Source organism: Hermetia illucens, chromosome 3 (genome assembly GCF_905115235.1).
Source record: "Hermetia illucens chromosome 3, iHerIll2.2.curated.20191125, whole genome shotgun sequence".
In the NCBI taxonomy this organism is placed as follows: domain Eukaryota; kingdom Metazoa; phylum Arthropoda; class Insecta; order Diptera; family Stratiomyidae; genus Hermetia; species Hermetia illucens.
The window spans coordinates 40890983-40914877 of record NC_051851.1 but is presented as its reverse complement, the minus strand read 5'-3'; the positions used below and the strand labels follow the sequence as shown (position 1 = coordinate 40914877).

General features: G+C 37.1%; 1 protein-coding gene across 4 annotated transcripts in view; it reads left to right on the top strand.

The window, feature by feature from the left end:
• The window catches only part of LOC119653107 (steroid hormone receptor ERR1), a 246955-nt gene that overhangs the window by 170559 nt on the left and 52501 nt on the right, over window positions 1-23895 (top strand). The window lies entirely within an intron of this gene.

The window sequence follows — 23895 nt, the reverse complement described above, 5'->3', positions numbered from 1 at the left end:
CAGACTTGCACGTAAAGCCTAACATCTAGTTTTTAAACCCTAAATTGATTAATTGATATGAATGTCAATATGCCAGCATCAGTGGCACCCAGCATATGCACATCAGTCCTAAGGAGTCAAAATATCTCCTCATTTTCAAGAAAATAAATAAAATAAAATAACATCCGCATGTGCTTTTCTCTTAACGAAATAAACTCTTGGCCTTCCCGCAGTCTTACTTGTTTCAATAATCAGGATTTGTCCCACTTACTCCTTTGAACTATCTAATATAGTCACCACTATTCCTTTAGAATTTATTCTATTTCTTTAGAATTTATCCACTATTCCTTAAGATTTTATCTGAACTACACATCCTGAAATTCACTCGCGGCGTTCTCTTCCTTGATCACTGCGTGAATAGCCCATAAACTCCTTCCCCAAACGATCCAGCTGCGCTAATTTTGCTATTGCTGAAACCTACCTTATACTTCAAATTTAAAATTGGCGGCAGCTAATGCAAAAATTGCATAAATTTATCCATTGGAAAGCTACAACAAAGCCCCAGCCAAAAACTAGCGAGTATGATTGCAGTAACATGCACCAAGAGCAGGCTTACGTGGAAGCGAATTGTCGATGATGTCTTCGAAAAAGCGCGGACATACGGTTGCCCATCCTGCCACTATTCGCCACAATGCAATTTTTTGTGAGTGCACACCGTGTTCAACGATTACTTGTGGGTTTTTATCGACATTGCAAGGGCAAATATGGTTGTTATCGCATTTGGTTAAATGAAAATGATCCTAGTCACTAATGAGCAAAAAACCTCAAACCTATTCGAGGCTCACTAACTTCACTAGCATAGCTTTCTTGCAAATTTGAGCCGTACAAGGTGGTGCGTATCCTATGTAGGTAGGTAGGTAGGTAGGTATTTTACACGAGTGAGATGACAGTTCTCCAACAATTTTTCTAAAAGAGCCTTAAACCTTAAAATTATTGGGTTTGGTTTTCCAGTCCGAACGTTATATCGATAACCTCAAATAATCTGAATGGTATGATTATTACTGTTTTTAGAATGTCAGAATTTGCGATGGGAATTTGATGAAGGTTGATTTTTAGAAAAAAACGCGTCTGCTAGCTAGTTGGGTGAGGATATCCTAGATGTGCTGCAAAGGGTAGTGAGTAGAGACTGTGATGACATTTAACCAGCGATAATTGCCACACGGTCTTCGCGTTCCATCCTTTTTGGGGGCAGGTATACAGGGCCTGCCCAAAAACTGCCGACGCCAAACTGCTTTCTGAAGTAAATATTATAGTTAAATTCCTGTTTGACTATTTTTATTTTTTCATGGGACAAGCATTGCGCTCATCCTGCGACGAAAAGATCAGTGGTTACGACCTTGGAATCGGGGCTACTTTGGGCTGAGTGTCCCAAGGTATTCAGCTTAGTAGAGTAGTCAACTAGTTGATGGTCTTTTATGTCCACTACAAGCGCGTGATGCTTCAGGAAATTTGCGCTGATGATGGGTCTAGAGACGTAGACAATGTAAAATTTTGGTCGGTAGCAGCTGCACCGCCTAATTACAGAACGATCAGAAGTTCGATTATTTCTATATCCGCAGATATCGAGGATGTTCGGATCAATCGTTTTTTTTTTAAGTTTTATGCTTCCCTAAAGCAGGCGGTAGTTCCACTATGTCTGCAACTTGCATCAGGTTTTCTGGATCCATCTCGCTCACGGCGTTGTCGAACGTTATTTCGTCCTTGGAGACACTAAATGTTCAAAAGTGTGCTTCGATTCTCGCACACCGGAGACTAGCATGGGCACATTATACTGCAAAGTTGACTATCTCCAGGGTCAGTAAATTTTTCTTGCCATAGTGTTAGGAGTATCGCATTGGAGTTCACCATAGTTTTTCCATATTCCCGCCTTCGTTCGCACTTATGGTGAATTTAAAATGTGTAAAAATCATTGTTGTATAACATGCTATCTTAAAATTAATAATAGTAAGTTTTTAGTGTATTTAAAAATTTACTAGAAGAGCGCATTAGGTTCATCTTAGAAGTACGATAAGTGCAACGACTTAGGCCATTTGATATAGAACATGATACTGGAAAGTTTGGTGTATATCCTGTTGTTATTGATAAAGTGATATTTATCCAAAATATATAGCGTTATATTTTTCGTATGAATTCGCTGCCCATTAGAATATCGAAGGATGCCATGATACTGAACAATCACTCGAGAATTCCCTTCAAATAAAAATCATATGGTTTATTAAGTAGCCTTAACAATACCAATACGTGCAAAGTATAACATTATATTTGAATTTGTACATTAGACAATTATAATAGGTGAATCTGAAAAATGACTAAGCGAAGTTAAATTTTGTTGGAGAAATTAATATTTTCATGGATGAAGAACACTTTTAAATTTCTATTTTTTACTTTTCTTAGCTTCCCGTGCTCGGGAGTAGATGAAGGTGACCAAATTGTAATTATACAGAAATAAAGGAGCTATTTTGTTCCATTCATTTTTGTATGGTCACTGCTCGTGATGTATTTTAAAATTGAATGGCACATGCTTCTGTGTTCAGTGGTAATTAATTTTAGAACAACAAAAATTTAAAGTACCAATTGCATATGATATTTCCAAACAGATTAGCTTCTATGTTATTTAGAGTGCTTGTCTTTTCTAAGAAGAGTGTAATTTTTTTAAGCTAAAAAAATGTTTTTTTTAACATTATTATTTTCTTCTGGATTGAAAGTTTCCAAATTCGAAAAACAAGAAATGCCTAAAATATTAATCATTAGATTGAATGATCTTCAAATGTGGCGAATAGATGATGAAAAACGTTGACGAAATTGATGAAATATCCACCTTTTTGAAATCCGATGTTGCTGATGTTCATTAAGTTCATTTTTCTCATAAAATGTCGATGAGATGTATGGTATGATACACATCTTTTTATGACATTTTTTTATTGTTTGAAGCAGTATCAAATACATATTTAAGACAGTGCTTTTTTTTTCAAAGAATGGAATGACATAATAATTGTGACGAAAAAATTTTCAAAATCTAAACACCAGGAAGATGACTATTAATAATCAATTCCGTTTTAGTTTTGTAAGCCCCAGGCAAAAAATTACAATAATCTTCTGAAAATTATGAAAAAAAGTTGAATATTTCACGAAATGTATTTGTCCGGATTAACATTTTTTTTTTATTTCGGCAATACCTAAATTCTGGTTGGTGGAACTTTGAATTATGAAAGAGTTATACACCGTAAATGGAGTATATAGAATTTGCAAGAAAATAACAAACCACATTTTAGGTTTATAAAAGTGAAAATATTCTCAATATTAATAGGACTCGCTTTGGCTTTTGGGTTCCGGAGCGGCTTTTCCCGGTTTTCCACTTTATATCATAAACCGCGAAATTAAGGCGAAATTTCACCAGTATCTTATTAGTATCAATAAGATGCATCAATCATCAATTTTTCTGCTGTTCATAAAAAAACTGCCCCATTTTATCCAGGAATAGAACTTAGATCTATGCTTGCTCAGAAACTAAACGAAACCAGTTGAACAGTTCCCGGGAAGAAGGATCAAGTTGAAAAATTGAATTGTTCAGAAAAGTGATTTTATATATTTGTTGTGGCATTTGTCCCAGAATGATGTCTAGATTAAAAATCGTTGGGGAAAGAATCATTTGTATAAAAAATGAAATGAACTTCCAGGATGCTGGGTTGAATCCGGCTGAAAGTGCTTGGAATATTTATATTATAGATTATCTAAATCAGTTCTAGTAAGGCATTCCATAAAAAACGTGCTTCTTAATGAGAAACGTCTCGTTCTTCTCAAATTCAGTTCAATTTCGTTGTCTCCATTTGATCATGGCGTGAACGAAAAATTTAATGAATTATAATGAAGTAAAATTCTCCTCGCTATACTAAAAAAATACGAAAAATACCATTAAGGAATGACATTGACAAAAAAAACACATGGGATGGAATAAAATAATGCAATATTCGTTGACAAAAAGATGTTCAATTTATATGAAAAATTATATTCATCTTTGAGATGAAGGACTAATTATGAGAGTTCTTCCTTGAACACTTCTGGTTCACAAAAAATAACGCTACCGCACATTAACGACTTCCGCCAAAAAATGACTCGCAGCTAGGGAAATGGCGCTTCTTTAGTGGCCATCCAGTTTTGGCCTCAATCCAATGAACGCTGTGCCATGAAATATTTCCCCAAAGCAATTAAATATATTTTTTTTTTATTTAAAATTCTATAATTCATCAATATAAGATTGGATCGAATTAATAAACGGTAGGTGTTCACACATGATAACGAGGATTTTGATCAGTAGCCCATCAGTAAAATTTAGAAACAAAAAATATTTGATATCACATAAAAAAAATAAACACTTCGCCAGAACTCCCTCCCCCATTTATAGCGAAGCCAGATCGCTTGCTATCATGTTAAATATTTTTTTCCGGAGGCAAAGTTTATGTTGAATTTGATGCCAGGTCAGGTTACAGATTTCTGTAACTAATTCGCTACTGGTTAATGGTACCTGGTGCGGCACGATCCCTTCGCGATAAATCGCCTTGTCTACTAAAAATTTCTTGTGAAGTCAAGTTCTCAAGTTACTGAATATTGTACCATGAAAACATGGCAGTTCATTATATATTATAGATAGTGCGTACTTTTCATCTTTTGGTGCCTTGGAGTAATAATGATTTTCTTAAAAAGGAACCAACTTGGACTAAGTTGCACAACTTGTGATCGACGCTTCAAATTCGAAGATTACTGCCGTTTCACTCGCCTTGTTGCCCTCTATCGTTCTGATCGCTAGTCGACTGTCAAAGACGGTAATGGAGACGAAAATACAAGGAGCGTCTCGACTCGATGCAAATCAGATCTATGACTGAGCAAAGTGGTGCTATCGATAGAGACGAACCAACCCCACTTCTGAACGGGACAAAGACTAAAAAAGAAGTTTTTAAAAAGAACCGTCGCCTAAATTTTTTAGGTTCATTTTACTATTAAAGCGGAAAAATCAGAAATATCCTCAATCTACATTCTTTGGAATGATACTAACACCAAATTACGCATATATACTTATGTTGAAACTGATTTTGCGTTTGTACCTTCGGATAGTGGACTCGTATATATTCTCATCTCATCTATTCATGCGATATACTTGACAGGAAAATTCATTTTTACTAAATAGACTGCAGAGTTTAGATCGGCAACCTAAAAGTGGTATAGGCAGTAAATTTAGTCCCTTTGCGATCTCTTTTGTGGGATGAAATTAATTCTCCGTTCATCAATTTCATCGCTTAAAATACTGCCATCAAAGTGTCAAGTATAAACCTGTTTGAACTAAAATGTCAAATATAAATCTGTTTGGACGTTTGTCCGACTTTCGTGATACATATTTAAAATTTTCGCTCGCTCAATTAAATTCATTACATTCTCCTCGGAAGCTGCACGCTTGGGCTATAAAGGTTTTGTGTTCATCTTGTGTGAGAAGTTTCCTATGTACGTTTTTCCATTAGTACATAGATAAAAATTCAAAATATTCCTTGGAAGCATCCAATTCCGCCGTTCATATGAGTTCATTTTTTATGGTGATGACGTCATATACATCTAAGATCGTTTGTTAATAATAGTTGCATTTTCAAAATTATTCTATTATTACTTATAATTGCACCAAATTTTGTAAGTATGGTAAAATGCTATTATTAACTTTATTTGAGCAGGTATCGGAGTGGGATGTATTTTGAGTCTTAGATTTTGTATAGGTGCATCATTGTGATTTTTTCAGATTTTTCGGTTGGATAGGTTCTGAGAACGACCCCTGCTACACTTTTTGGGCACACATTTTGTGCCCTCACTCCCCTATGTTTCATCTACTATCCAAAAGAAGATTAGTTGCGAAAAGTACTAATCGAACCCTTTCATAACCCCACATGACCATATTTCTCATGTATGGGGGCCTCCCCCCTTACATTCAACGTAAAATGGCGCCACTTCCTATAGGTAAAGGGATTCATAGACCACATGTTCTCACCAGATTTCGTGACAATAGCCTTAGCCATTTCGGAATAAATCGGATGCGACCGACAGACAGACATTCAATTAATTCTAATAACCTACCTTAAAACCTTAAAAAGGCTCGGAATAAGTCTGCATTGGAATCGCCTCTGAAAACATAAAAATGGCTTGCTGATAATGTCTGCGATCAGGCCCATGGAGAGGAGGAGAGAACGGTAGGATTCTCACGGGTCTGGAGTTTCTTCGGAACTCTCTCTAGGTTAACAGCTATAACTAGAGATCTCTTTGAAGTTTCCGAAGAATTGATTACTTAGGGTCTGCAACTTGGTTCATCAATCCCTCCTCTACGTAACTTCCGCAATGCGAATTGTGGGGCTTAGCGTGCCTGGTGGCATGGTCCCTTGTGAGCCAGTAGCATGTGCAAACCGTGCACATGCACACACGTCTAACTCAAACCTCTCGCCAAAGAGTCCTACTATATGAGGGCCGAATTCTCCTCGACTTAGCGCAAGTAATGAACTTTCGCCTTCTGATTTCAGCAGCTGTTAAATTGTGCGATTAGATTCCACTGTTTACAGTTGCCAGCATAACGCCAACTGTGCCTACAGAGAGACGGTCAAGAGCAAAGCTTTGTTTGGCGAGTCCGTTGGCCCAATCACTTTCCTCCATGTTCCTATGGCCAGAAATCCAAAGAAGGGTGACTTTCTGCGTGCGGTTGTTCTATCCTGGAGGATGTCGCCACTGAGTACAAGGCTTTAAACGTCGCTTGATTGTCGATAAGAATCAGTGTTGTCGGCATCGGAAAAATTATGGTACTAAAATGTGACAAAAAGGTACTCAATAGTACTTTTAGATGAGTGTATTTAGGTTCATGTAAAAAGAAATGATTTTCACTTCCTTTGTGGTTGTATTTTGTGTCATATACATGTATTCGTGTAATGTGACTATCAACATTGGTTGGTACACTGTGAAAAATGGTTCTAAGGGAGAGGAGGTTGAAGAACGTAGATCTAAACATGTATCAGGCGATAAAAACGTCAAAACATTTGTTCCTCCGTAATACAGATCATGCAAGGAAAGTGGACACTACCAACTATAACAAGAGTATTGGGAAAAAAAGAAAAATGAATAGACTCTAAGTAAAAGCCAACCGAGTACGAACTTTCATTTTGATTTTTATATCATGTATTCAATTACGGCTGCAAAACAACGATTTATCGAATTGGAAAGGTATTGAATCACACCGGGGGAAATTTCGTCCTCAACAATGCCACAAGGCCACCGAAAAATCATTTCTTGTGAAGATGTGCCTTTTATGGAACTGGATTTCGAGCAAGTAATACAAATGTTCCCCTAGGTTTAGGTTTACCGATTGGGGAGGCATTTGGAGTTAAGCATGATCATTATACAATAGCAATTCTGGAAGACAAAGGGTTGCTGTATGCCTAAGCTGGCGTTTTATAATCAATTAAGGCACTGGACATTAAAATTTACTTCCTTTCCATGCTATAACCAAAAAGTACAATAAGTACACACTCTGGTCGATTTGAAACCCCAAGTTAACCGATTCCCACCACCATGCTTGATAGTTGGATTTATGGCGTTAATTTTAAACTGCGTGTTGGCTTACATATATACATACTGCTTTCTAATAAATCCAAATAGGTTGTGTTTACTTTTGCCAAACCACCGAACTAAATATCGAAAATCTAAGATTTAGATCTAGATTATAGCGTGCTTTTTCACAAAGGCAGGCTATTTTCCTGGTTATTTTCTGGCCGAGCGACTATGAAACTTCGCTACCCACAATACTCGGCTTTAAATTGAATCTGTCCCCCAAAGACGTAGCGTTTTCGAACGGACTTTTCTGTATATTGCAAATGACGTCGCATATTTTTCGAATTGCAATTCTGTTGAAAATACTGAAAAGCATCTATTAAACTAAAAAAATAAAAGTACCAGAACAATAAAAGGCACTAAATTTAGCACTTTTAGTACTAAAAAGTCAATACTGGTCAAAATAACTATGTTATCCTTGGGGTTCGGATCATGCCTCCATCATCGACAGTCTTCCAGTACCGCCAGTATCACCGCTTGGAATACACTACTGAATCCTGAAAGACCGTACAATTCGGCTACACCTGGCGTATCCGAGAAAACCTCCGGATTGACTCCACGGACTATCTTTGATCCGTCAGTGAAGGATATATGTCATAACCTTGCGATAAGTCGTCAGTCTTCCACTCTGCCCTGGTTGGAAAACCAACAGCAAAATTTCTCCTTCCGTACGTGTGGCGTAATTAGTTTTGCATGCATGGGTACTTCCTCTAAGATGTTACTATCACCGCTGTTCAGGATCCATACTTATATAATACAGCGTATACCATCGTAGAGATCCAGGGGAAGAGGTGTAAGAGCACATTGAGGGCATTTACTGGGCAGGAATGCAGAACTCCAGTAGCACCTGAACACGTGCTTCTTTGAATATTATTACGCGTGGACTTCAGGTTAGGATCGTTCGAACCACGACTTCTCGGTCGAGTTTCCTTACAAAGGTCCTCTTGCAGGCGTAGAAGTCTACATAGGCTTTCTTTTCCCTCAATTATATGTTTAATCTCTAATTGAACTCAGAATTCAGGATACACTGGAGACATCATACTCAGACATTGGAGATGCCAATCTTTGCCCATTTAGCCGCGGAAGTTAAATTCTAGCACCCATATTGTGATAGCAAATAGTATCAGCTCCATTTCGGTTGGATTTATGCCGAGCTTGCATTTTGCACTCCACGGTTACATATTTCCAATCGAGACAACACTTTATTCAGACATCCCTAAGACCAATATCACCAAGTGACCGTTATACACAGCAATCGTCACTCTGCTCCTACCCACTATCCGTGGATTTCATTTATCACAATCACCCAGAGCACCAGAGGTGCCCCTCTTCTTACAGCTTTGATCAAGTGATTACCTTCCAGATCTGATTGGAATATCCTTGTTAGGCTTATCGTGGATACTATCCAATGCGTAAGAGCTGTTCTGATTAGAGGCTCGCTGATGGCTTTGGTGGTGACCCTATTGAAAGTGCTCCCTCTATGTCGAGAGAGGCAGGTAGGGTGCATTGCTTGTAGTGTAGCGACTGCTTAACCATGCTAAGTACCTCGTGAAGAGCGGTTGCTGTAGATTTCCCTTTGAGGTAGGCTGATATGTGGAACAAGGTATCTTTCCTTAATCGCCTTTAAGTGAATGTTCAGGACGCGTTCTAGGGTCTTCAACACGAAAGAGGTGAGTTTAAGTATGAAAACCAGGGGCAAGCTTTTCCAGTTGTGCAGTACTTACCCGAACGATGTTAAGTACCAGTAAATTTATACAAGCCACAATACAGCCCTCTCTAGCTGTCCTCGGATCATGATTGGCTTTATGTCGTCTGGGCCCGGATATTTATATACGGAGAAGCTTTTCATAGCATTTCACAGAACTTAACACAGGCTCAAACGTTGCAATACAAAGACGAATTTAAATATTAGCTCGAAATTTTAAACAGATATTCTTGAGTATCAAAATATGTTAAAAAAAAATTCGAAACAAAGTTTATCGAATAGTGGACTTAAAGGCGGTTTCGAATTCCTTTTCTAGAGTTTCGACTTATGGCTCTAGTTCGTCTGTCGTACCAATGTTACCATTGGGAGCACCGGGCACTGTGTTCTTAATGATTTAACCAAACTTCCTCCTGTGGTCTCTGAAAGGGTAGGTCACGTCTACAGCAAGATTTAAACTGGAAAGTGTCCAACTGTGATCTACGAAAGATCTGTGGCCACTCTTTAGTTTTCCACCCTGAACGTCCCATTGTCGTTTAGTAAGGTGATACCAAGGACCTCTTCTCAACCGAACTAGAAAAATGGAAGGTTGATGTACTGGCCCCTCCTACACCCTGATCGGTTTGTGTTAATAAAGTCAAAGAGAGACTCATTTCTTTCGTTGATTTCTGATCTGCTTCAAAGCGTATGCCCGACATTAGTGTCACACTTTAGAACAGGTTACAATTGCAATATCTACTTCGGAGCACTTTAATGGTTCAGTTTGGTTCGATCCAGGGCTCCTGTATTAATACAACGTCAGAAGAACACCAGTAGTTTGGCTGAAGCGCACTTCCATTAACTTGCCGTACAGTCAGCCTGATCTGCTTAGCATCGGACCGTCGACTGGGAGTTCGTCCTTCGCAGAACGTAGCAATTTCACCTTTGTGTTCCTGACTCCGAATCGCGCTTTATACTCCGTTTTTTCCAGCGCCTCCAATCACTCTTCATTTATGTGCAGTAGAAAAGATTTGCTGCTCACTTGGACTTTCCCCTCCTTGTCCACCATCTAATCATCAACAGAGATCCCAGGTGTTTGGTGGCGTAAGGATTGTACGAGCTTCTCCTTATTCATGCGGTACTTCGGTAACCAAATGGGATCCAGCGACTTTGTAGGAATCTCTTCATAGAGGGTGACGTAGTTCCCATCTAGTTTTTCTATTTACGGCCCGTCTTCAGTAATCCAATAGAATATTAATCTCCAAAATTTCACCAAGGCAACGGTACCAACCCCTTAGTCCTTTTTTGATAACTAACCGTTACAGTTGGTGTCGTCTGATTTTAAATCACTTTCATTTTTGTAATATGAAAATCTGGAAATTTCTGGTTATATTATACTTCCGTTAATTCATATATTCAGACGTATATTTACGGTAATTTGAAAAATTTGATCTGATTATTTTTCAACCTCGGGGCGTCCTATGATTTCAAAGGTGAATCTCTATATAGCGGCAACCATATAAATTTACAAGCATTCAATATGACGAATATTTACATTGTCTGCTCATTTTAGAATTAAATTCAAATTGTATTTATTCAAATTTCAGACCTAGCCCACTACTATCCTCCATATTTCAATTATCTTGTTGAAAACGAGACAATCTGATCATCTTCAGACGAGGAGACGTAATTCAACAGCTTCGCGGCAATTACATTAATTTTTTCGGTGTTTTTATTGCCAAAGTGCTAATGGATATTGTAATTTACGACTCTGTCTTACTGCAAGCTGGAACATGGTTGTAGATATTTAGGTATCCATAAATAAGCAACTTTTTCCACCGCCGTACACAGTTCACACTTTTGTGTACATCAGTCTTCTGGAACGAAAACAACGCTTCCATTGCGTCGCACCGGAGTCTGACTTGAACAGTCTATGTGAACGTCGGTATGTATGTACATCCGACACAATGTAATATATATTATTACGATTCGCGGGCCAGAAAGCTTCCCAAAATAATTGACCTTGACAACGAAAATTTTGTTAACTGTTTGCGTGCCAGCCAGCTGTATAGCTGACTGAGTGCCTTTTGGGATTTTCGGAGCCGGCTGGATGGCTGGCTAGCTTCGTGTGTACTTTATTCATGGATTCAATCGTTGGTAAATGCGCCTGCAAAGTCTGGTATTCTTTTTATTTTCTTTTCATTCCCAGTTTTGTTTATGATGTTTAACCACCGAAAAAAAGTGAAATTTTATCATGTCTGTTTCAATATGGACTTAGGGTTGCTGCGATGCATTCGGTCGATACTAATCCATTTGTTCCTGTCCTGTTCCAAGTGGTTTCATTATTTCCTCCTTGCGTAGAACTGACAGGACTCTGGTTTAGTGGACAAAAATTGGGTTTTTAATTCAATAAATGTTTTCTGTCTAAAGCCAATTCACTCGTTAACAAAAAAAAAATGTTATCTCACACAAAACACTGACCACTACTATTCCGCTAGATAAAGTCAAGTTTCATTTCTTGTGATAGCAACTACCGCCCACTGCTTGGATTTCCTCTCTTTTACAGTGAGGGAAGCTGAACTAGAGTCTGATTCAAAGTTGCAAATCGGAGAAGATAGACTGAATAGAAGGAGAATGCTTTCCATCAGTTGAAATAGTACAAATGCGTCTATCTTACTCAAAGTTGAATTTAGCTAAACAGTAGAATCCCGATAATTATTATGATCAAAGGACTGACGACGGTTTGGTACGAGTTATCGGGAGTACACACAAAAATTAATAAAATTGATGACGTACATTTACGCATAAAATACCAGACTGCTGTCTCAAACAGACTACGATTAAAACAACCCCGTGGAGCGTCTAGGAATCTGACCGTGAACCGTTTGACACATTACCTTATGCCGGGCCTATTCAGTATAGGAGTAAAACCCCGTGATTTCTCCTATTCATCTTCCTCTTTTTCGCCTTAAGAATGCTTTGATTGTAACGCGCGATCCGCCTCCACGTGGCAACTTGGTTTCAATTATAGTGTCCGGGGTCTTAAAAACCCTTCCATCGAAAGGTGGTAGCGATGGCGCACCAATCCAAAATTTTGTTCTATTCTTCCCAATCTTGTTTGCCTGAAGACGATTCGTTCTTAGGGTAGTCTTGCCATTGGCTAACCTGATACGTTCTTCATCCGCAGTGTGGGGGCACTTTTAATACGAGCTCTGAAAGGATAGCCAAGATGATACTGTAGCCATTGTTGAAAATGCCAGCTGCCACATAGGTGACAGTTTCAAGAATCACAGTTTCCGAATACTTGGATCTGGAGAAATTTTCCATACAGTGGACTTGAAACTCTCATTGTTGTTTTGGATCAACGTTCCAATGCACTTTTCCAGTAGGTCCTTTCGACTGAGATCCCTGTAGATGGTCTCAATGGCCTTGAAAACAGCACCGGGGAAAGGCTTGGGATGCTTGTAGACATCACCTTCCTCCTGCACCGTGAAGTAACTACACCAATTTGGGGTTGGTGTTAGGGCTTTGTGTCCATTGAAACCTGTGATAGAAGGTGGCTCAGGCAGCTTTCTTCATGGCATCAGGATCATCTTTGTTGTTTCGGATGGCATTGGTATAATATCTGGCCAGCTTGTCGATTTGCATCCCAGTTAAGGGCAGGGAACCTGCAGTCCCTTCCTGGTTTCCACCAAAATAGATAATGTCCAAAGTGCTCCTTTTTTTCATAATCACTTCACCATATGTTGAGCTAAGCCACATTTTTTAAAGTGGCTGGATCATCATCTCATAGGAAGCCTTCGTGCATACGAGGGTGGTGTGAAAAATTTTTGACCTCAACGTGAAGATGGCAGCACTCATCAATAAAAGCTAGGGAGAGTGGTTGAGCATCTTTTGACAGATACTCATCAAAATGTCAGCCATTTTTGACGCGCAGTTGTTGTTTGACTATTGTTTGAGTGAGTCGATGTATTTTTGTGAAAATGGAAAAAATCGAGTATGGAGCTGCCATTCAATATCCGTTTTTGAAAGGCAATACGCTTACGCAAATCAAAAATTAGTTGGGCGCTATGTATGGCGACTCTGCACCATCATTTACTACTGTGAAATTTTGGGCGATAACGAGACCTGTTTGACATTTTGGGCCCTCAGTCCCTTATGTTTCACCCAGTATCAGAAATAAGATCAGTTTGGAAAAGTACTTTCATTTGACACCCTTTCACATGTATGCCCCTCTTCAAACACAACACAAAATGGCGCCACTTGCCATATGTAAAGGGGTTCCAGAAACCAGACTGACCACTGAAGGAACCTCATTTAAGCTACGAAACACTCACTTTTCAATATGGCGAAGAGTCTGGGCGCAACATTACAGCATTCAAAAATGTACTATAACAGCAAAATATAGTTGTGGGAAGGCAATTGTATGATGCTTGGATAGTAGAATGAAATTAATAACAAAATTGTATGACCCATATTGTTATGATTTCGAAAAGCTATAGCGTTTTTAAACTTCAAGCGTTTTTCTCGAAACCACGTTTTCAAAATTGGCGAGCAGTAGAACTCGAAGAGTTTTCATCCGATCAACGTGAAAATTTAATTGTAACTTCTCCATTTGATTATCTAGTGAAGTACACACGGTTTTAGCAATTGAGGAAGAAAAATTATTTAAATAATTTTTTTTAGAAAGAGCGAATTTTTCTTCAAGCCCTTTCATTTTGCGAAAAAGGATTCTAAAATTGTGGTTGTGTGTACTTCACTAGCTACACTTATATAGTTCATGAGAAAAATGTTGATATGATTCTAGGTGGGATCCACGGGAGTTTTACTGCCTGTCGCGGATGACTTTTTGTACCGCCATTCAAACAAATATGTGCTCACAGAAAAATCTTGAAAAAAAAAACCTTTTTTTGGGGCTCCAAACAGATATAACCCCTTAAAATATTAGTGTTTCCAGCTTCGTCGATAAGTATCTTCCTTCTTAGGACGATTAGGAGATGCGTTAGTTCTCCTAGCGATTTGGTTATAATCTTGGGCAAAAGTAGATAAAATTTAAATTTTTAGCAGTTATTACATAATATATTAATTATCCCATTAACATTTTTATTAAAAACAAAAAGCTACTGCTTAAAACTAACTTAAAGCTAACTTAAAACAGTTACGAAAATATTCAAAATCCCCAAATTTTCAATTTAAGTCTAGGTAACCTGCTCCTATATAAACGCATTTTGGTGCATTTAGTTCCAAATTTACAAAATAAAATGTTCGAACAGTTACTGTAAGCTTTGCATAGTTTAGGGTTCATTACTATTTCGTAGTGGAAACACTTAAGATCTATTTAATTATGTTTGTCGTGTACTAAAGCTTTCATGCACTATCGCGTGCGCTCCTTATTGTTTCTCTAGCTAAAAAATGTTTAATCACATTTGTGGTGTGCTATTGCTCTCATGACGATCAGCTGAATATATATTTTCGATATTGCAAGCAAAATGAAGAGATGTCTGTATTATACCGAGCTACCTAGTTTGACATAATCAATGCATGTAGAAATGGTAGGAAACTTTCATTCCTGGTCCACGGACCCATCGCTTCTAAGTTAGCCCCCAAATTTGTACAAAAATAGACAACTTGCTGTTTCATCTAGTCCATACCGCGGGATATGGCGAAACATTGATTGGTTGAGGAGCAGGAGTTGCAGGAATCAATTCCACGATTGGCTAGTGAACCCGACTATGCGTAACCACATTAATAACGTGAGTAATGAATTACGTTATCGGAAAATGTAGTATTGTGTACTTTACGTTAAATAAGATGATGTTTTGCTCGTCGAACGAAGAGTGAGGTTCCCTGACTTAATTGTTTTTTTGTTCAAACTTCCTTTCAGACTTCTAAACAATTGTTTTCCAATCTTCGTCTTTCGTCTAGTTGTTATGCTCAAAGGCGAAATCTGCGGTTTCTCACCCCCTCCTTCCTTGTTTCTTTTTTGTTCGGGAATGAATTCTATTTTTTCACGGGCCGGTGGGATCTGCTTGAACTAGACAAGAATTTGTTTTGAAATTTCGTTTCAAGATAATTCAGATGTTGTTCGTTTATAGGCAATTGAAACCTCTATCGCTTCAAAACTAAAAATGCCAAAAATAGCAAAGTTATTTAATTAATTTTATCTCAATAACCTTGGCGTCAACAGACAAGGCCGAGCTACTGATATTGTAGTGCTTGGAACTTTACATTTTCCTTCTGTGTCTATGATCTGACTTTAGGCCGATGTGAACTGGCTTTAGGCTCATGCCATTCCAATACCATAGCTTATTGGTAAGCTTGATAATTTCGGTAGGGACAGGACCTCCTCAACAAGTGCTATTTTGTAAAAAAAATTAATCAAAAGGCCAAATACACGTCTTTTGATTAAAATGAGTAATTTAAAAACTAATTTTTCAATAAATTAGATTTTTTAGACATTTTGCGTTATTAAATTTCAATTCCCTCCATGAAATAAAAAATAATATCTATTTTGGTTTTAATCATATTATTTATTAAATATAAGTTATATCGGTATGCACTTTTGATTGTTCATATTTTCCCATAAAATGATTTTGTCGTAGTTTTGAGCTTGAGAATGGATCTCTAGCCTTTGAAGAGTACAAAAACTAGAATTATATAAAATGGGCTATGTAGGATTCTAGAGAGGGCAGCAGTGGTAAAACGCCGAAGGAAGTGTTAAAACACTTGAAAAAGGTGTTAAACTACGCAGTGTTGTAGTTCTCTCATTATCGACGTAATGTTTTTCAAAAAATGTCGGTGGCCTGAGTTTGTGGGTGCTTTCGCAGACTAGTTCTCCATCTACACTGTTGCGTAGTGTGAGTAGCACGATGGGAAGGAATTCGAACCAATCTTTAGTTTTGTGGTACTTGAGTCAGGATTGCACTTTCCACAGTTTCTAGTGTTTTCGTATCGAGATGTGCGATAACACGACGATAATTAGATATGTCTACAGTTTGATTTCTACCTTACTTCGCCAAGTTGGCTTTGCACATTGTGAAACATTCTGTGAAGTTTGTGTTTAAGGATGTGCGGAAGACCTGAGTCCACTTGATGGTAGGCCGGGCTAATTGTCCTGTCTGCTCTAGGACTAGCACACGATTTGGGTATGAATTATATTCAAGACAAAAACCGCCTAATAAAATCAAGCCTAAGCTGGCCGAGGCGGATCTTAAATTTGGTTTAAGGGGCAACATTTTATGAGTTGTCATTCCTTCGTCTATTTTTGTATTCTGTGAAGCGCACGGATAACTTGTGACGTCAGACGGCGCAGTGAAATCAATCGACATTGAGGTGCTGGAAAATGGTCGTTTCTATAACGAACCCATTCTCAGAAACTACCAAACTGAAGAATCGGAAAAAAATCATCAAGTTGCCTCCGGTGTCCAAGCATCAAAAAACCCTCCACATCGATATCTATGATTTAAGTTAATAGTGGTTTATAAATATGTTTTTGAGAAATTGGCTGAAAACCCTCTCCCTCTCTTAAGTTTATTCTAGACTCATAAAAATGTGTATTAATGTAGACTAGTATAGAGCGTGTTATCCTGAAATTTGGTCAAAATTGTACTATAACTGGTAAAACTCAGTAGCTACTATCCAAAATACTAAATATAACACTAAAATGAGTAGCCTCACTTGCTAAATATAGTAGAATAGTTCTGCAATCAAATATACTTACACAAGAAATAAATAATCTTCCTACCTGAGATGACGAACTTCCGGTTTTCGAATTGTTTTGTTTGGAAATTTATTTAAATTATACAATGATGAACAAAATTTAGAAATTTTTTTTCAGTAGAACATAGCGATCAACAAGTCCTACACAAAAATTATGAACCCGGTTAGGAATTACTCCAAATTATTAACAAACGGACTTATCAATTTACACGGCAATTCTTAAAATTAAATAGAACTTATTATCAGTCTTCTTTCTGGTGCGGCTCACACCAAGAAGTAATTTAAATTTAACCAACTGAAATGCTATTCAACATTCTATTACACAAATGCACTTTACACACAATAATTTTGTTTGCTTTTTCGAATCTGTATATTCAGCTGATCCCAATGAAAGCAATATCACATAACAGTGCCAACGAATGAACAATTTAATTAAACATTTTTTTATCTAGTGAAGGAGTAAGGAGCTTTGGGAGATAGTATACGAGATGAAAATTTTTTCATGAATAATTTAAAGTGGGAAATGTTGTAAACATTAGACTGAATGCAGATATAGAATGTTCACACCAGTAATTTGTAGTAGTGGAGTAGGGAGAATGCTATGCTTTCGGAAAGGAATAGGAACGAGGAAGCGAACAGACCAAGCGTATTTTCCGGTGACAATGGAATAAAACCTAGAAATCAAGGAAATCCTTAGTGTGTCGTGAAAACTGTAGACATTAGAAGCTTTTATTCGAATAGTGGAAGGCACCACAGTTTAGTTTGAACCTATGCCTTGAAGTCTTTTCGAGCTTCTCACTTCGCTACAGTAACAGTATGCTGAAAGAAAATATGGGCCGCATTGCACTCGTCAGGAATTATTACCCCAGTTTCACTCTGGTACTGATTTATAACGCAGTTCACTGATATCCAACAAGGAACTGGATTATAATTCAAATCCTCCTGGCACTGATGGAGCTTGATTCATGATCTTCCATTGTGACATCTTAGGCCTCCAACCTCTAAGTCATATTGCATAATATGGACAATATTTTTTTTTGTTAAACACTCAAAGTTTGTTAACTTTGACGTTAATTGGTTCAAATAAATCGAAGAGTTTAGAATTTCCTTTGGTGATAGAATTCGAAAGTTGTTTGAATCTGTAGATTCTATAAAGTACACATGCGCAATCAAAACTTCACATTTGTATATTTAGTCGGGAGAAAGCAGATCTGAATATGAAAGAGTAATGAAACAAAATTTTCGCAAACTGCATTTGAAACTTTTATTGGTAAAATTAATACATTCATGGATCGTAATTCTCCAAAATACTTTGTTTAATTTCTTTTCACTAGAAAAAAATTTCCTTAAGAAAAAAGCTAAAAATAGAATTTGATACCCTCAGCACTTTGTATTTGATATTTAAATTCGAATTTAATTGAAACTTTACGACACTAATAAAATTAATCAACTCTTGATTCAATATAAAAGATAGGGTAATGGGAAATATTTTGTGCGTAGGAACATAGGTGACCAAGACTACAGCTGGAAAAATTCAATAATTTTGAAATTTTCTTAACACACTATTAAAAATCTTAAATATGCATACAAACAAACAATCTAAGGAAATTCAGCACATTTATTAAAAAATCTTCGGTTTGATACTTCCAATTGACGTATCGTCTCAAGGTCACAAAAATGCTTTGATCTGGAAAAATGAAATTAATTTTTAGTATATGGAAAATGGGGTAGATGAACTATAAGTTCAGTTCGGAGCAGATAATCTTCCACGTGGAATGTTTGGAATTGGGTTTCCAATTTTTTACAATTGCGAATTTGGTTTCCCTGGGTTTTTAGGACAACCTTCAAATACTAATTTACTATGTTTTCACGCGCTAGGTAACAGTTAAATGCCTAGTTTTCATTACGCGAAATGCACTTTAATTTTTTCAGTCGAACTTACACGTTTATAGGTTCCTTAAATACATGATTAAATATACTTCTAGTATATGCAATTATTCAATAGAGAATCGACACGCTGTATCTTACAGTCTACAACTCGACTATGAAATGGGAAATCTTTCAAAATACTTCTTCTTTTTCTTTAGCCTTTGTCCCGTCACAAGCGGGGGCGGTACTGTACTGTATATACTCATGAGAACAAAAAGGTACGTGATAAAAAGATAAACAATAACTTGCCCTTCCGAGATGCAAGCAATGGAAAATATGTGTAATGACTTATTCGATCTGATGTCTATCCAGAGTGACCGGAGTCGACAAGAGGGGGAGAGCTATCTCAAAAAACTTAAAAAAAAAATGTGGAGATTCGCCTGCAAATACAGGAGATCCACTGAAATGTTCCGTCGAAATGCGCTTGCTAGCCAGGCTTGGGAGTGGGGGTTTCCTTGAATACTTCAGTCTCTCACGTGTCATTGAACATAAACTTCACATTTCCTTACACGAATGCGTAGGCCCGCACCGGAACCTGAAGTGAACACCCAAGCTACGTTGAAATAAGGAACAAGTCGGGAACCCGGAAGCTATTGCTTATATAAACATATTTTAGTGGGCATTTGTCCCATTTGTACTTAGCTCGCAATATTTATGCATTTAGTTGTCACCCCATTCACTTTCGTATGATGCTGACATTTTGACCTATTATATTTCTGTCAGTTTTAGTGCGATTTCCACCAGTATTGTGCGTGCGAGGATTCTAGGATGAACTGAAGAAGGGTTCCCAGTCAACTTCTAAAAAATATACTTATCATGAATATGGTAATGCACTATTATGAACTTGATTTAAACAGGTTTCCGTATGGGGAGTTTTTGGGGGCAAGCCCATCATACTTTTTTGAGGTAGTTGATTTGGGTAGTTTCTGAGAACGGGTCCGTAAAGTAACTGACCCTGCTCGTAACCCCTCACTTCTCCCTTTTGCAACCAATGTCAAAATTAATACCGGTTTCGGAAAGTGCTAATCGAGACCTTTCATTTGATGCCCCGCACGACTACACTCGGTGAAAAAAAAATTGGAAACCCCCTTTTGCATATAAAACTCGACATGGGACTATGGTACTCACTGCATGCAATGGGATTCACAGATCCCACCTTTCTACCGAATTTAGTATCAATAAGAGAAACTACTTCTCAGATAATAGGCGTGACAGATCGACAGACGGGCAGACAGACAATACACCGATGTTAACAACCTTAAAAATGATGAAAATAACGGCTCGACCGCGCGCGTAGAACTCTGAAGCAATGAATGATGCGATGAAGAGGGAAGATCTACTACGGATCACATCCTCAATTGGTGCTTCTCCCGGTCCAGGAGGGCGCGATCTGATGAATTGAAAACCCTAAGAATAAACTTAGACGTAAAAGAAAAAAGTAAGAAAATAAAAAAAAATTTGAATAACTACAATTGAAAATAAAGGTCACCCTCCTTTAGAGCTCTTAATGTTTCATTCACACCAAGAATCCTTCTATGCGAACTCTTCATTGTTAAATGTTAATGTTTTTTGCCAAGTCGAATAGTCAGTTTTTTCACTAATTATTGAAATTTGACAAACGATGTGGTGGCGTCGAAATAAAGAAAAAGTTAAACCTATTGCTGCCTACGTCCGTTACTCCAACTTCAAAACCTCTTCAAATCTCAAAAGACTCCAAAAGTAGAAATTTATGTGTATAATCATGATTTAAGGAAAAACAAACGGACCAAACCACATGTATTCAGCAATAGTTTCTCAGTTGAAATTAGTGTCCATGTTTTTTTTTACAGTTGGTATATAAGTTAAAAAAAGAGAACTAGGTTTTTTTCCTTATCCTGTAAATATTTCTATTTTTTCCCCGCATATGATAATTAGGTATACCTAATTAGGTACTAGCACTGAGGAAGAAGGCACGTGGTCTCTGAAACAATCTTATGCGGGGAAAAAATAAAAATATTTACAGGATAAGGAAGAAAACCTAGTTCTCTTTTTTTAACTTAATAGTTTCTCATTCAAAATTTTCTCAGAGAACGAAATATCCACTACTCAACTGTAATTTTGACTCCCTATTGAGGCAAACCAAACTTAAAGTCATGTCCGATATTATGTCTCTTAAGTCATGTATATTAGCTGGATGTGCCGTGTTATTTTTGATAAGACTGACTAGTCCCGCCATCGATCTGGAATGTGGTCTACTTAACATTGCCTATCACTTCCCTTTAAAGGGCCGTCTGACGCTGATTCTCTAACAAAATTACGACAAATTTTTTATAACTTAACATCAAAATAAAAATTGAGTTTCTACACATGAGAATATCAGCAAAATTAATAAGCCACATAAAAAAGCAAAATTTTAAAGAAGATCAAAGTATTTTAAAATGAAAGTATCAACTAATTTACGCGTGCACTCGCACCACTTAAAATTCGACTTCACTGTTCTTCCAGAAAAGTCCCACCTCAGTTGCCCTGCTCCTCAAATCGGCATCTACTCAATAGCCGCCTGCTATATGCCAACATTTGCATGCACAATATTTCGCTTAAGCCAGAAACTGGCGTTAGAAGTACGTTTACTAATATGCAACATCATCACCTCTAGTGAAAAACAAGTCGGGAAACCGGAAGCTGGACGCTTCTGGTACGAAAGGTTTTGTGCATTTCTTCTTCTTTCAGTACGTAGCACGTAATATATGCATATACAATATTATGTGAGAATATCCACTTTCGGATGATATTGATATTTATAGCCTTGAATTTGCAAAAAAGCGACAACTTTGACGTATTATAACTTTGTTAGCAATAGTGCGATTTCCACCAAACTTGGTAACATCATGCTCTATGTTACACCCTATATTGTTGCGTGTTGTGCGTTTCGTGGTCCTAGCATGAACTTAAGGGGGGTTTTGCAGGAAGTGGAAGGTATTTCGAGCCCAGGCACCATATAGTGGCAGCCTCTTGATTTTTTTCAGATTTTTCGGTTGGGTAGTTTCTGAGAATGGCCCCTGTAAAGGAATGGTCACTTTCAACCCCCCGCACTCCCCACCTTTCCAACAAATGTTTTCGAAAAGTACTAACCGAGACCTTTAATTTGATACTCCACATGACTATATTTGATGAAAAAAAAATTACACCCCCCTTTTGCATGTATGGGGACACAAACATTCACACCAACGAAAAAGAAACAACAAGTTTTTATTATTTCAAAATTTAATGGAGAAGTTAAGGGGTGCTAAAACGTATGCAGGAAATGTTTCTTCCTAGCGTGCTCAGATGTTAGCTCATTTTCACGATCTACCTACTCCATATTTTAGCGAATGGCTTTATTACCATAATATAAGAGCTACGCGGAGTATGTTTATAAACACTACTTTAACCAAATTTTCTGTCCCGTGTATTATTATTATTCTTAACGTTTATTTGTCATGCTAACATATGCACATCCTAAAATTAATGACTTCTCGGTTAGCTTTGGTATACATATAATAACGCCCTAGCTTAGTTATGTATATTATGTTAACCAGGACATATAGTAATCCAAGTATAATTCCATTCCATTAAATCAATCAAAGATAAGGAATGAGTTAGGCGGCGGATTTTAGTTCACATCAGTTCAGAAACTTCCTTAACATTCCGAAATAGGCGTTATTCACTTGTTGCTTTTGTAAGAGTTGGATTAAATCATGAGTCTCGAATAGTTTTCAAACTATATCTTTGCTGTGTTTCTTCATGTTTACGCCGCTAAGATACTCTCAAATTTAGGAAAGCCATTTTGTTATATTACGTGATACTCAATGAGCATCTCTCAAGAAAAACCCCTGCGTTTAGTTTCCTTACAATTGGCAGACAGAATTTTTGTGTTTCTTGTAATATTGTAAAAGTTTGATTTGGGCCCTTTTGAATTCATGATTCGATTATTTAAAAAAAAAATCTTATTCTCTGTAATTATTGCACAAAATATCGATAAAAAGTGATCGTCATGTATGATAGATTCGATTGCTAGGAGAACTTTAGTGAATGCTAACCATTGAGGTTGTTCCACTTAACCATTATGTGCTACGTTAACATATTACCATTATGTGTATCTATGTACTATTCAAACCTAACCGCATAACATTTTTACAGACCAATAACGTACAAATGTGTGTTAGTTCTTTCATACAGTGCGAAATGGTGAGAAATAATGTAGTCAATAGCCATGCATCCATCTCATTATAATGCTTTCAAGAGCGAAGATGATGTGTATTAGTTAATCACGTATAAAGCCATTCTATAGCTTTTTTAGATTCAGCTTTATAAATACAATTTTGAAGTAATGGTACATAGATACGATGAACCAAATTGACTGAGAAATCCAAAATACAGTCCCAAATTATAGGAGCCTGTTTATATTGATTATATATCTTGTTTACCAATTTTTCAAAATCATTTGAATTTGATGATTCCTAAAATTTTCGGGTAAAAACATTTTATTTCTGTTCTTAATCGTCTACATATATCTATATTTGAGTGTTGCTATTTTTCCTAAAATGATTCATAATATTGTTAATATTTGCTCTGTTGTGTTGCTCCTCGGTTTCTCCCATGCTTATGTTTTGAAATTTTTTCTTGATCATCTTCTGGTTTCGACCGAAACGACCTACCTCACCTCTAAATGCTTTGACTTAGTAAACGTATGTGTAAATTAAATTTGTATTTTCATCGGAATTTTATCTTCTGAAAATTCGAAAATCATCAACAGAATGTAAAAAAATTGTTTTTATTCATAAAATTGATTAAAAGTGCCCGTTAGCTTTTATTGCATTTATCATATAATTCAAATCCCGTGGATTTTTGACGTAAGTACGTTTTTAGCCAAATTGATTTGG